Source organism: Prosopis cineraria, unplaced genomic scaffold (genome assembly GCF_029017545.1).
Source record: "Prosopis cineraria cultivar Desert tree isolate PC_DT_omini unplaced genomic scaffold, ASM2901754v1 PC8, whole genome shotgun sequence".
NCBI classification, from domain to species: domain Eukaryota; kingdom Viridiplantae; phylum Streptophyta; class Magnoliopsida; order Fabales; family Fabaceae; genus Prosopis; species Prosopis cineraria.
Window position 1 is genome coordinate 14,936,083 of NW_026555339.1, and position 16,600 is coordinate 14,952,682.

The window sequence follows — 16,600 nt, forward strand, 5'->3', positions numbered from 1 at the left end:
AGTAAATTAACAAATAAAATTGATAATTTAACAATTAATGTTACTGCTTATCTGACAAACGGATATATTTATAATTCATACAAGTGAGGTAAGAAAATTAAAAACTACTGATTCTGAATAACAAGTGAAGGAAAGCGTGGTCTTCTAACAATTGAAATTATTTTTATTTCAGTTCCCTAGGAATGACATGTAGTTTTTGATTTTTTTTGGATCAATTAGTAATTAAATTCCACCAATGGTCCTTAATTGAAATCCTCCCTTACAATTGAAATTCTCTCTCAGATCTATATGCAAGTGTTTGGGTTAAAATTAAAATGTCGCTTACAGAAGGCTATAACCTAAAGTGGATTGAGTAACTAAATATTCGAGCCCAATAAGCGATCTAAACAAAAGGGCTAGTCTAGATTCTAAGAGAATAACTTAGGCAGGTAATCACAGGTCCTTCAATCCCTTAAGTCTTAGAGCCACTACTTAAACCTTTGGAATGTAAAACCATAACCTCAATGAACCCAAACTCTAGGGAAGGCATGGCCATTATTTACAAGTATCTTGAAGGCACGGGCTAGCCATTAAATAATGGAACACATTGTGAGGAGACCGTGCCATGAATTTTGCAAACCGTGCATAGTGAATCGCTCATATTTCTCGAGTACATTCTAGATTTCATAGAAGCAACTATCACAGGTTAGTCATTATAAAAGGAGGATTAAACCACAGAAAAAAGGGGACAACAACATCGATCCATATGCTAAATTTTTTCACATCTATAGTTGCTTAGATTCATCATATAGCTCTTCCGTAGAGCTTTAATTTCATTTTCAATCTAGTAATTTTTAACATTTTGTAATCCTTTAATATTAATCAAATACATGTTATTCCATTCTTGTAAATCCTTTACATTTGGGTAAATTACGATAAGGGAGCCTGAGGATTGTTTGTTATCAAGTGAGACTCAACATTTTTGGTACACCTAATAATTTATTGTTCCTACTGAGCAGCAAGCTATTCATATTTTGGGTCATGACAATTTCCATGGTAACTGAGAAAATAGAGAGATCTAGATCAATAATGCTATCTCCAATGTTAAATGTAGCAATATAAAATTTTCTTTTAGTATTAAATATAAACGATTAAAAAGAAGGATATTTATTTAGAGTTAAGTCTAGGCTAGTCTTTCACAATATAACAAAATAATATTTGAATCTCAATTGAGAAAGTTACCTACATTTAGTACTTGATTATATCTTAAATAGGACTTATAGGAGGATAATTGTGAATAATAAAAAAGAAGGATATTTTAGAAAAACTAAGACACAAATTTTTATAAATAATTAATTTAACTAATTTATTTAATTTATGTAAATTAATTATCTGACTCATACAGTTAAAAAAACATTTTTTCCCCCGGTTTTGGGCCGCCGACGTGTTGAATTCGCTCCTTCCTCTTCAAAAGGCAATCAAAAAGCCCGCGAGCCACCACATTCACCTTAATAATATCATTATTAATATTCTTTTAAAATAATTTTTCACCCTCCTTGTTGTTATGGTGAATGGTGATTCACCTTCCTGACACTGTTACTGATACAATTTTTCAAAAGCAGTTTCCACTTTCCCCCAACTTTCCTTGATTCACCTTAATAATGCTATCTCAATCAGCTGAAGGTTGATCTACCACCTTCTTCATCGCTCTCGCCTTCATTCTCTCTGTCGCTTTCGGCTGAACTAGGGCATCACGCTCCTCCGGCATCGGCGCCGGTGACTTTCTCTCTCTAATACTTGTTTGAAACTTACTATATTCTCTTTTTATCACATTGTTAATTTTGCACTTATACGTTCTGTTACTATTTTGACATTTTAACATTGTTCACACTTCTTTTGATATTTTTTATTATGTGCTTTGCGTACGTGTTAATCAAGAACCAAGTTTTACTCCTCTCCAACTTTAAACCACCGCGTCCATTTTCACATTTCTTGTTATCCACGCCTCTGTACACCCTTTTGTGGTCCTATGACAAAAAGTCTGTAAAAAAATAAACTAAAATTCACCGACCTCCCCTATGTTATGTTTTTGATAAAATTATAAAGACATTTTCCTTATTTTTAAAATCTAATACTTTAGTCTAATTTTTGATACACTAAAAATACTCTATTAAATATTCTAAAATATGTAATTTTTGTATTTGCAATTATGCTTAAATTTTTAAAATTATTAATTTACTCTTATAATTTAATTGTTTACTTTCTCCCCCTAATTTTATTAACTTCAAATAATTATCACAATATTTATACATATAATTTTTAAATATTGTAAAATTATTACTTTCTAAAAAAAAAATTATGTTGACTAATTTATTTGTAGTCATATTAAATGTCTATTTCATTAAGTTTTTTACCTATTTATTTAAAATATTATTTTAATCAATTTATGTATTCCCTTCGTTAAAAAATATAAGGTATTTTTTAAGAAGTTAAATGTTAAAAATATTAGGCATTTTTAGTCTTTTGAGATGTAATCATTGTCTTTTTTTAAAAGTGCCTCTATTAATAATAATTTTATATTTATTGTAGGATTTTTAACAATAATAAATATAAAAAGATAAGGTTAGTTTAAAAATAGGTCACTACTTTATTAAGAAATAAAATTCAGTTAAAAATACCTTATATTTTTTAACGGAGGGAGTATTTAATTTTTTAACTAAAATACTGAATAATTTTCTTTAAAAAATCCTTATATTTAATTCATCCATGGAAATATCAGAACATAACCCATGGCCCCACCACATTCATGGCATCGTCATCATCTTCATCTCCATTTGAGCTCAATATTCTTTTATCCTACTTTGCTTTGTCTGTTTCTCCTCTAACCAAAGCAAAAGGGAAAAGAAATGGCAACTTCTTATCACTTTCTTAAAAGCAGTTTCCACCCACTTTCCTTGACCTTGTACGACCACTCCCACCGTTGACTGAACCAGCCAAGTTAGATGTATAAGCAAGCTTACTCGGTTAAAGATCTATCTCTTCTACATCGAACTCGACTTCATTCCTTTCTTTTCTGACAAAACCCACAAGCCTTTATTCAATGGATGCTACTGTTGAAGCTGATTGCTCTTCCTCTTCCTTGAACTCGAAAATCCATCCATGGAAGCATCATGTTTTCTTGAGCTTCAGAGGAGAAGACACGAGGAAAGGCTTCACAGCTCATTTACACGCTGCTCTGCAACGAAGGGGTATCATAACCTTCATAGATGATGAGCTTCGGAGAGGAGATGTTATTTCCTCTCAACTCCTTCGAGCAATCGAGGATTCTCTCATCTCTATTGTTATTCTTTCTCAGAATTACGCTTCTTCTAGTTGGTGTTTGGATGAACTCCAAAGATTCTTGAATGTAAGGAATCTCTGCGCAGGGAAGTTTTCCCAGTGTTCTATAATATAGATCTATCTGATGTGCGACATCAAAGAGGAGCATTTGCAGATGCTTTTCAAAAGCACAGTGAGAGATTTCGCGAGGACGAAGGGAAGGTACAGAGATGGAGAAATACCTTGAAGGATATTGCAAATTTATCTGGCTATCACTCCAACGATCAGTAAGTTTTCCATGCATACATCATTTAGTTTGTGAATTTTGATATCTGCCATGAATCACTTTGATTAGTTGACCTTTAAATTTATCTGAATAAATAAATTAAAGGTGGTGGTTGTTATTATTGTTTACAAGTTATGACTTTTATATTTACCTGAATTAATACGGAATTCTTCTTGTTTTAAAATCAAACCATGGTCATGCTATACTTGATGGATATTAGAATTTACACCTACAGGGCGGAGCCAAAAAAACAAAAAAGAATTTACACCTACAGTTCATCTAACTCATTACTATTTATACATTAAATTAATTTTTTTTTTTACAAAATATTGACTACACTTATATTTTTAATATGATAGTAAAAATATTCAATGAATTTGCCATTTTATTGTATTTTTATTGTCAAAAAAGTTATATTCTCGAAAAGTAAGCACACAGAGCATAAATAATTTTAATCATTAGAAAAAGTTAAATTTTCTTTTTTTAATGGCAAAAGAAAAAGAAAAAGTTCACCATAATTTGGAGTGATACATTTCAAATATGTAAGCATTTTAACAGAAACAGTATAATCCAGTTTTTTCATTAAAACAAATGTGGTCTAGTTTACAATATTTTTCAGGTTTTCGCCATAATACCTTATGTGTACACAATTTTAGAATATTAATCCTCTTTTTCTTAATCTTCACTGTCATAAAACTTAAAGCTGTATTTTCGGAAAGTAAGCATCCAGAGCATAAATAATTTTAATTATTAGAACAAGTTAAATTTCCTTCTTTTTTTTGCCTAAACAAAAAGAGAGAAAAATGCAATTTCATTTTATTAAATGTTAAAAGAGATAATATACTCTGTAGGTAATAGTAATTGCGTGGAATTTAACATCTAAACTACCATATAATCTAGTAGTTGTATGTTTTGTTTTTCTTTTTCACTCTCCCTATGACTAAAATTTGGAGTGATACGTTTCAAAAATGTACTTATTCAATACAGACAATATAGTCTAGTTTAGTATTTCTCAGGGTTTGGCCATAACACCTTATGTGTATACAAAATTTTAGAATATTAATTAACCTCTTCTTAATCATTCATTTCATATAGGCTTGACACAGAATTCATTGAAGAAATTGTAAGAGGTGTATGGACAAAACTACAACCTATCCTGCCATGTTACAAAACCAACAAATTTATTGGAATGGAGTCAAAGATAAAAGAACTTAATTCAATTTTAAAGATGGGACTCAATGATATTCGCCTATTAGGAATTTGGGGAATGGGTGGTATAGGAAAAACATCCCTTGCAAGAATAATCTATGAGGAAAACCATAACCAGTTCAACCTTCATTACTTTTTTTCTGATATTAGGGAAGTTTATGAAAAGGAAGGAGTAGTTTCCCTACAAAGAAATTTTTTTTCACACAATGGGAAGCTAAAAGGCATAGAATTTGATGATGCATATGATGGAATGAGGAAAATAATAAGCATTCTATGCAACCAAAAGGTTTTGATAGTGCTTGATGATGTAAGTAACAGGAGCCAACTTGAGTACCTTGCCATAAAGAAAGCTTGGCTGGGTCGAGGAAGTAGAGTAATAGTCACTACTAGGAATAAGCACCTATTGGAAGCCCATGGAGAATTTGAAATTTATGTAGCACGATGTTTGAGCGATGAGGAATCTCTTCAACTCTTATGCCAGAAGGCTTTTAAAAGTGATAAACCAAAAGAAGATTATTTAGAACTATCAAATAATGTGGTTGAACTTGCTGCTGGCCTTCCTTTGACACTGGAAGTGTTGGGTTGTCATTTATATGGAAGAAATATAATTGAGTGGAAAGATTCTCTAGAGAAAATAAAAAAACTTTCACCAAATGACATTATGAAGAGATTTCGCATAAGTTTTGAAACATTAGATAGTATGGAGAAAAAAATATTTTTGGATGTTGCTTGCTTTTTCAAAGGAATGCACAAAGATAAAGTGATAGAAATATTAAAAATTTGTGATTTTCATCCAACTATTGGAATCAAAACACTTGTTGAGAAATGCTTGTTGATTGAATATCAAGACAATTATGGTATGCATGATATGCTACAAGAAATGGGAAAAAGTATTATTTCAGAGGAATCACCGAGTGATGCTAGTAGACGTAGCAGGTTATGGTCAATAGATGATATTATTCATGTTTTGGTGAAAAATAAGGTAATCTTCAATTCTAGATACGTTAATATTTTTGAGTTTCGCAAAATATGTTTTGATTACTAAGCTCATTCAAAATACTTAATAGATCATTGTTTTTTATCAGGGAACTGACTTAATTGAGATTATACATCTTGAATCATCTAATCAATACAAAACAAGTTGGGGTCCTAAAGCATTCTCAATGATGTACAATCTTAGAATACTCATGATCAAATCATGTGACGTGTTTCTCCCTTTGGGACTTGAATGTTATCCCAGTTCATTAAAAATTCTTGAATGAGAGAAATATCCATTAAAATCCCTTCCATTTGGTGTTCATCCATGTCAAATTGCTCAAATCAAAATGCATTATAGTAAGATTAGAAAACTTTGGAATGAAACCCAGGTACTGACATTTCTTTACCATATAAATCAATATTATTATTTCCATGTATATATATTTCCAAAATTTAATATTTCATATTCCTTGTTTGAACTAGATGTTGGAAAAGTTAAAGATAATTGATTTGAGCCATTTAGAAGATTTAATTCAAACTCCTGATTTTTCAGTGCTACCAAATTTGGAGCAACTAGTTCTCAAAGGCTGCATAAAACTTATTGAGGTACATCCATCACTTGGACATCATAAGAAAATCATGAAGTGAATTTGGAAGGTTGTAAAAATCTAAATGCTCTTCCTTCTAGGCTGGAAATGGATTCTTTGAAAAAATTGGCTCTTTCTGGTTGCTCCAAATTTAAAAAGCTTCCTGAGTTTGGAGAAGGTATGAAATGCTTGTCAATATTGAAGTTAAAGGATTGCAAAAATCTTCTATGTCTTCCAAGCGCTATTGGTAACTTGAAATCTCTAAAAACTCTTGATATATCTGGTTGTTCAAAATTTTCATCATTACCAGAAAATTTGGATGAAATTATAAGTATAGAGAAGCTTGATGTTAGTGAATCTTCTATAAAAGAAATACCATCATTCATTGTTAATTTAAAATGCTTGAAGAAATTACATGCAAATGGATGCAGTGAAATTGCGCTGGACTCTTCATGGAGTTTACTCTTTCCAATTTTATGGGTTTTAGGTTCAATAGTTATAAAGCTCCCATGAGGTTGACATTACCTCCTTCTATCTCTGGCTTATCCTCATTGAAGGAATTAAGTTTAAGAAATTGCAATCTAAGTGTTAGATCGATTCCAAATGATCTTGGTTGCTTGCCATCTTTGGAGTATCTTGATCTTAGTGAAAATGATTTCAGCAACCTACCTTTCAGAAGTTGTATTCTTCCGCCTTCATTCTTGAGTTTGTCCTCATTGAGAAGGTTAGTTTTGGCACATTGTAATCTTTGTGATGGTTCAATTCCTGATGATCTTAGTCCCTTGTCATCCTTAGAAGTATTAAGTCTATCAAGAAACAATTTTACTAACCTACCATCTTCTTTCATCTCTAAGCTCCTAGCTCTATGATATCTTTACCTGCTTAATTGCAATAGGCTTTTATCACTGCCAGATGTTCCACCTAATGTTGAACTTCTTAATGCAAGTTGCTGTCATCCATCAGTAATGAGAATCGTATCATTTCCACATGTCTTATGGAGAGCTCTTTTATCATCTTATAATGAAGAATGGAATTCAAGATTTTTTTGTGCTCCAGGGAGTGAAATTCCACCTTGGTTTTATAATCAAGACTTTAATTTTCTTGACAATGAAAAAAGTTGCATCTCAATAAACATAGACACTTCTCAATTTTGTGGTTCAAGTGAAAGCTATAGAATATTTATTTGCCTTGTGATACAAGATATGGCGCTAGAAAAGCCAATGAACCCAAAAGGTCGCTATTTAATTCTTAGCAACCACATTGGATTTGAACTACGTGATTCAAGAACCAACAACCCTCATCTATATATTTCCGTTTTGCATCCCTCTTATGTGAAAAATGCGTGTAATAACCAAGTTGAGATAAAAATTCAAACAACTTGGTATTTGCCATTGTCTAGTTATACACGTGAAAAAATAGAGTTAATAAGAAAGTGCGGGTGGCGCGTAGCAAGAAAAGAAGAAATTGAAGAGTGCATGCAACACCAAATGCCATGAAGATTTGGCACAATATATTATTAGTAACTCAACATCTTCCTTTATCTTTTTTTCATCTTTTCTTTTTATATTGAAATTGTTCTCTGCATTGTTTAACTATACTAAATACATAAATACTTGTTATATATGTGTATAAATATTTAACAATATTTTTATTTACTTGTCTATGAGCTAAAAATACTTGTTGTTTGAGATAGAAACTTATAAATACTTTGATTGAAACTTATAATAAGAGCTAAAAATTTGAAATTTGGATTGAATGAAGATAAGCTTAAGTTGAGGCTAAATCATTAGTGCTGATGATGAAAAGAGAAAAATGATCAAACTTAGTAGTTGATATAGGAGGTTAACATATGGAATGTGGACCATGCATTAAGCTCCAAAGTTTTCTCCCTGAAAAGCTTGCAAAAGGAATTATCAAATATAAGATGCTTATTTATTGGCAAAAATAACACAACAAAAAGAAATAACATATGAAACATTCCCTTTTGTGGTATGAGTATGCTTCACTCATGAATTAAATTTAGACTATGCAGATGCAGAGCATGAAAGTGTCAATTTGCTTAAAGCAATCAGATAACATTGTAGAAAGCAGCAGAATGGAATGAGAGATCAAGAAGGGAGCATGTTTGGACATTGGATTACTATAAGAATGAATACATTCCAGAGATCATTTAGATCTCATTTGAGAGTTGGAATGTATGTTTGGAATGTATGTACTACTATATAGTCTCTTGTGTCATAAAAAGAGATATTATTCATGTTGGTTCTTATTTTTATTCCAATCTTTATGATTTATCATATATTTATAGAATGAAGAAGGTGCAAAGAAGTTGGATTCAAAACTTGTAATGTATAGAAACAGGGGAAACAGGGAAGATGGTAAGCATGACCTACTAATTAACTTTTATCTTTTTTAATCTTTTCTTGTCTATGGAATCATGAAACTAAATTATCAAATTATATTTAGTACAATCTAATAAAATTCTTTCACTTTACATTATGCTAGTAAAATAAAGAAGCTCAATTATAAGAGTGGCTCAAAAAGAGGAGTTGGCATGCCAAATTGCATCTTCCATGCCGCAATTGTATTTCAAGTGATAGACTAGATAGTCTTTGTATCTTTCAACTTCTTCTAAGTAGTGCACATCAATGAAGACAAGTAAAAGATCCTATTCAAGAGAACAACTAATTAATAAAGGGGGAAGACAAATAGGTCCCAAGACATGCATTTAATCCTAATAAAGTCCCAAGAAATTTCAAAACACTAGTAAAGTCCTAAGGTCCTTAAGGAGAATATAAACAAAATCAATTTACCTAAATATCCTTCTTCAATTTCCTAAAGCATCATTCTTCTTCCTCCCGTTCATTCACATCTCAAAGTCTGAAACCAAAATCGGGAACCTATGGAAGGCTCAAGTTTCACCTGCAACACCCACTGTCAAGGTTTCTTTACCGATGGCACAATCCTTTAGCCAAGGACTTCGCCAAAAATGACAAAGATGCTTGCATCTTCCTAGTTTGCTCTCAAATCACTGCTGTCACATTTTGCAAACCTAGCGACACTTACCTAGATAACCTTGTGGGTCAAGCTCTCTTTGGAGATAGGGTGGCTGCCATCATACTTGGCTCCGGCCATATCCTTGTGGAAAAGCCTTTGTTTGAGCTAGGATGGAAGTCATAGCTGGCTCCATCTTCATAGTCCCTATAAACTCTAGTTGATGTTTTTATAATTTAGGATTAGATCAACTTAGAATTGATTGACATATATATATTGGTAGTTTTAGGAGATTATTTTGATATATAGAAACCCCTCTTTGTAAATCCAAATTGATGCTTTTGTGTATATAAAGTACTGATATGTGCATATGCACTAGAAGAATTAACGCTTGTAGCTGATATGTACAATTCATATCTTTTGTGCTTATTAAAGTGTTTCCTCTTAAAATTTTGAAATGGAGTTGCAAAGTTTTGTGAAGAAGTTGTAAAATTGGAAATCTCAATTGTAAATCACTGACATTTTCTCCTAGAATAATGACTTAATTCTTTGCAATTGAAAAACAAATAAAGTGCTTCATGTTAAAATGTTGAAATGAATTTGGAAAATTTTGAAAAGAAGTTGCAAAATTGAAAATCTTAGTTGCAAATCATTGGAGCTTTCTCTTAGAATAATAACTTTTTTTTGCAACTTCATTCATTCAATAAAGTGCTTCCTGTTAAAACTTCAAAATGAAGTTGCAAATTTTTTGCAAGGAAGCTGTAAAATTGAGAATCTCAATTGCAAATCACTGAAGCTTTCTCTTGAAATAATAACTTGATTTCTTTGCATTTGAAAAATAAATAAGGTGTTTCACGTTAAAATTTTGAACTGGAGTTGCAAAATTGGGAATCTTAGTTGCAAAGCATTGGTGCATTCCCTTACTCTAAGAACTTGATTGCTTTGCAACTTTAAAAATTCAATGAAGTATTTCCTCCTAAAATTTCATAATGAAGTTGCAAATTCATCCTAAAGAAGTTGCAAATAATTGGAGCATTCCCTTACAATAACAACTTGATTGCTTTCCAATTTCAAAAATTCAATGAGCTTTTTCCTCTTAAAATTCTAGAATGAGGTTGTAAAGTATTCGTAAGGTAGATGCAAAATTGAGAATTTAAGTTGCAAATCATTGGACCTATATCTCAATATATAATTTGATTGCTTTGTAACTTGATTTCTTTTCCTCTTAAAATTTCAAAAAGAAGTGGCAAAGTCTTCATAAGGAAGTTGAAAATTTACAAATTTAAGTTTCAACATTACAGATAAATAGAGTTCTCGATTAAAATAATGAAGGACAAATGCAAATTTAATAAAAGTTAGTTGTAAAATTAGGTCAGAAAGTTACAAATTCCTAGTGTTGTTCAAACTAGATATATTTCAATATTACAAATAAACAGTAGAGTTCACAATTAAAATAGGAAAAGATAGGCGCAACTTCAATACAAATTGGTTGTAAGATTAAGTTACAAAGTTGCAAATTCCTAAAGTTTATATCCCATTATAGGTCAGACTAAGTTGTGCTTAAATATATAATAGATTACATAAAGACTCAGTACAAGCCTTCAAACATTGTAATTACATCATACACACATCATTAAAGTTCACTTAGACCTCTTCCCCACTTCATACATTGTAATTACATCATACACACATCAAATAAGTTTTCCAAGAAGTTTTACAAAATTTTGCAACTTAAGTTCAAAATTTTAACATAAAATACTTTATTTGTTATTCAACTACAAAGCAATTAAGTTATTATTCCAACAAAAAAACTTTAGTGAGTTGCAACTGAGATTCCTAATTTTGCAGCTTCTTTATAAAAAATTTACAACTTCATTTCAAAATTTTAATAGGAAGAATTTTATTGAATGTTTGAAATTGAAAAGCAAAAAATCAAGTTATTATTCCAAGAGAAAGCTCCAGTGATTTGCAACTAAGATTCCCAACTTTGCAACTTTAGTTCAAAATTTTAACACGAAACACTTTATTTGTTTTTCAGGTGCAAAGAAATCAAGTTATTATTCCAAGAGAAAGCTCCAGTGATTTACAGCTGAGATTCCCAATTTTGTAACTTCTTTACAAAAAATTTGCAACTTCATTTTGAAATTTTAACAGGAAGCTCTTTAATTTATTGAATGAATGAAGTTGCAAAGCAAAAAAAAATTATTATTCCAAGAGAAAGCTCTAGTGATTTGCAACTGAGATTCCTAATTTTTCAGCTTCTTTTCAAAATTTTGCAAATTGATTTCGGCATTTTAACATAAAACACATTATTTGTTTTTCAGTTGCAAAGAATCATGTTATTATTCCAAAAGAAAGTTCTAGTGATTTGCAACTGAGATTCCTAATTTTGCAACTTCTTTATGAAACTTTGCGACTTTGTTTTGAAATTTTAAGAGGAAACGCTTTAGTGAGCACAAAAGATATGAATTGTACATTTATATACCAAAAAAATCTCCTAAAACTATCAATATATATGTGTCAACCAAATCTAAGTTGATCCAATCCTAAATTATAGAAATATCAACTAGTGTTTATGGGGACTATGAGGATGGAGCCGGCTATGACTTTCATGATAGCTCAAACAAAGGCTTCTCCACAAGGATATGGCTGGAGCCAAGTATGATGGCAGCCACCCCATCTCCAAAGACAGCTTGGCCCACAAGGTTATCTAGATAAGTGTCGCTAAGTCCACGGAATGTGACAACTGTGATTTGAGAGCAAACTATGAGGATGCGAGCCTCTTTGTCATTTTTTGGCAAAGTCCTTGGCCAAAGGATTATGTTGTCAGTAAAGTAGCCTTTACAATGGGTGTTGAAGGTAAGATTTGTGCCTTCCATTGGTTCTTGATTTTGGTTTCAGACTTTGAATGTGAATGAACGGGAGGAAGAAGAATGATGCTTTGGGAAATTGAAGAAGGATATTTAGATAAATTGATTTTGTTCATATAATCCTCCTTAAGGATTATGGGACTTTACTAGTGTTTTAGAATTTCTTGGGACTTTATTGGGATTAAATGGATGTCTTGGGAATTATTTTATTATTTGATGTAATTTTATTATTTAAAAGTATTTTATTTAGGATTTAATGAATTATTAGTGAGATTTAAAGGATGTTTTAAATACTTTGACTTATTCAATTGTTCTTTTAAAAAGTATTTTATGTTTTTCACTCATGGGAGTGTGTTCGTGGTTGAAAAGAAGTTTTATTAAAAGATTGATCTTTTCTTCTAATTACATCCTTATAATTAGGCATCCATCAAGAATAAGTTCTCTTAGGATTCTTGTTGAATATGGGCCTAGTTAAGCTAGGCTCACCTACAAGTTTTACCTATCCATAATAAAATTTATTGTTAGCATCTTTATCTTATTAGAAATATTTGTTATAGATTCAGGTGGATTTTAGAATGTTGTTATCTTTTTCTAGTTATTATATCATATTTGATGCAATATGATCAAATTTGTTCTTTTATATATGTTAAATGAAGCAAGCTTTTCTGCACTGCTTATTCTCGTGGTATCAGAGAAACACCTCACATGTCATATAAGGTAATGCTAAACAATCCCAGAGCTTTTGCCACTAATGGAGAAATACCTCCAAACTCCTCAGCACAAGGCGGGGGGTCAAGTGAGCTTGTGAATTCTAGAGGTATGCGTAAGAGTTCTTTTGGGAATTCGCATAAGGACTCCACCTCTTAACTTATTATCACCCATTGTCTTAATGAAGTTGGGGTTATTCAGATTAAATTTATATGGCTCAAAGATGATGAGCAGCACCAAAGGCCATCTTGGTCTTTTACTCCATGCCCTTTATCTAATATTTTTTTTTAGAAATATGTATAAACTGTAAATTGGTAAATATTTTCTCTTGACAAGAAAAAAAACAATAGAAGAGTGTCTTTTCTATTGTATATGTGTTTATTTTTAATCACTTCTTTTTTGTCCTTTATATTTATATCTCCCCCTTTAATTAAACTAGAGTGAATGAATGGCTGTAACCAAGGTAGGGCCTCATTTTTTTATTTAAGGTCAAAAGGAAATGATAATTTTTTTCTTATTTTTCTAGCGTGTATTATTTTATTAAAGCCGGATTCCACTTGCATTAATTTCCAAGATGTGAGGTTCAAAATTTCAAGCTAAAGACAATAATGCTAGGTGGTAAAGACTCCAAATATGGTGATTCAGCTTCTCCAACCAAATTAAGGGCCCCAATTTTTTTAATTATTAATGTTCAACACTTATCTAAAGTAAAAGGAAAGGAAAGGGAAAAAAATGGCAATTCTTTGCAATCATCTGAGAAGCAAGTATCTACTAACTTTCCAAGAACTAATCACGTCTGCATTCGATCATTCCTGGCCCTTCATTTCAGTCTAAATTGATCTCTATCGTTCATTTAAATTAATTTTTCAATATTTTTAATATTATATTTCTTAATATAAAAAATATAAAAAATTTAAATATTAAATCCGGACTATTTAAAATATATTTAAATAGTTAATTTGTAAAATTTATAATTTTTTAATATTAAATTAAGTCATCCATATTATATCTGAACTGTTTATAGTCTATCTAGATAGTCAAATTATAAAATTATAAAAAAATTATATTAAATTGGACTGTTAGATTAATTATGTATTGGCCAGATCGGTAATAAACAGATTTATTAAAATTTAAAAAAAATTTATATCAATGAATGTAATATTAAAAATATTTAAAAATAAATTTAAAAAAGGGCAGAAATCAATTTATACTGAAATGGAATCCTGGCCTGATGAGCAATGTGAACGTACAAATAATCAAACAAGCCAATCACTGACCCAATACATTAAAAAGTGAAAAGAATCGAATATGTACGTTAGATATTTCTTCTACATAGAAAAGCAATCAAAGTACTGTTAAACTTCAATATATGGTCGATCCAATTTCTCTTCACTGATTTATCTCTTCCTCCTCCCTTTTTCAAGTTCTAGAGTCATTTCAAGATTGATCTAATTTTAAGATTCTAACATCTTAAAAACTTGATTTAAGCCCTGCGCGATCAGCCGAGCACTTGTTAGATTTGTTAGAATCAGACCCTCCTGCGAACAGGGGAAGAATTCTTTACTGTGAAAGTATTATTAATTAATAATTATTCAAAAGTTAATTATAATAATAACCTGAACAATCTGAACTTAAATGTTGGTGCATGAAAGAAAAATAAGTACCGGTACGCAGATGTTAAAATCACAAGTGCTGTAGTTAGGAGATTAACTAAGGATATAATTTAGTGCTTTTTATCTTTTCGGGTGCTTACATAATTTTTTTTTGAATATTATTTGACATGATTTCTCTTGTAATCTTATGGTTCTATTTATAGGATAGAGAAAGAAGATTACTTGTCATCTTATTTATAAGGCATTTCACTATTTTTTATATTTATATTTATGCCCTTATATTAAATGTTGGAAAAAATTAATAAAAATAATTCTTTTATCTTTATTAGGGGGTAGTAGTGGAAATTAAACTTACCAAATTTTATGATAGAGTTAATAATGTTTAAAATTTTTTTTAATTTTAATAAAATATATTAAAAATAATTTATAAATAGAACCGGGTGTTACATAAAATCTACACAATAGCAATATCTCATTGACCCAAGTCACCTTATTATTTTACTCGGACATTTCTCAAAAGCTAGCGCCCCTATAATTTACAGTTCAACGTAACTCAATATTTTTTTTTCTTTTTTAACTGATTGTTCAACTCCTTTATTTTCCTAGTTACGGTGATAACTAAATCAAAATGAAAAGAAATGGAAATTTCTTATAAATTTATTAGCACATCACTTTCTCAGAAGCCAACTTCCACCCACCTTCCAAGGCCTTTCACTCACCTTCAAGTTCTACCAACTTCAAGGTGGACTTATTTCAGCAGTTTTGGCCACAACTTTGTAGAAATGGGGTGCTTTTTACATTGATTATGGTCACAATTGCTGCAAAAACTATTATTTTTATTACATTTATTTCTACATATTCTCCCATCCTATAACACAAAAATTAAACCTAGCCAGTCAGAACAATTCAAATTCATATATAGAAATCAAAATTGAATCTAAATTCAATAAAAATTACGTAGGACCATTAGATGTGCTTATACAATTTTTTAAAACTACCTAAACCTCATATATTATCTACAAAATATTGTACCCAATATGTGAAAATCTCATTAAGCTCTTGGAGAATGGATTCGCAATGTCAAATATCTGGTATATAAAAATGCAATTAAAACATTAACTAACTCAAATAACAATATAATAAGCATTTCAAAAATATATTTACCTCTATAAATTCAGTCATGTTCAATGTGATAATGTTGAACATGTGCCTCATCACATATAAGCTACACAAATTAGTCTTTATTAGTTGTCTATGGCTTTACATAAGAATATATACACAATCCGTAAGAAATCCTAATACTTGAATAAGTTTTTGAAGTTTTAGTTCACTTATCTTTGGCTTGATCCATATAAGATCTTTGAGCTCATATCCGTGCATTTTCAAACTCTTGGAACATTCCAAAATCTTTTTTTTTTTTGATAGAGCTTAAGATGAAATGATGAGCACCATGTGCTAATCAAGGCCAGGAGCAATCTTGGCCCGCTTTTTAGTCTTATTTGATCCCTGTCGTCAATTTAAATTAATTTTTAAATATTTTTAATACTATATTTATTAATATAAAAATTTTAAATTTTAATATATCTATTCATTACCAATCTGATCAGTACAAATTTAATCTAGCAGTCCAATTTAATATTACAAAATTTATAATTATACAATTTGACTATACAAATAAACTCTAGACAGTTTAGATATAATTTAGATGACCAAATTTAATATTAAAAAATTTATAAATTTTATAAATTAATCATTTAAATGCACTCTAAATAGTCCAGATTTAATTTTAAAATTTTTTATATTTTTTATTTTAATAAATATAATATTAAAAATATTTAAAAATTAATTTAAATAGACGGTAAGAATTAAACAAGACTAAAATGGAGGGCCAGAATTATTTTTAGCCTTGATGAGTGATAACACCAAATGCGGATGCTAATATCCATGGCTCTCAATATGGGATGAATAGTACTTTCTAATCAATTTTTATGAATGAAAGTAGATGAAATATGGAATTTATGCATTAAATGTTGCATGTAAAGACAAGTAATGAACATC

At 30.3% G+C, this 16,600-nt stretch overlaps 1 pseudogene; it reads left to right on the forward strand.

The window, feature by feature from the left end:
• Positions 1-2,954: 2,954 nt before the first annotated feature.
• On the forward strand, positions 2,955-7,018 carry LOC129317583 (disease resistance protein RUN1-like; annotated as a pseudogene).
• The last annotated feature ends 9,582 nt before the right edge of the window (positions 7,019-16,600 follow it).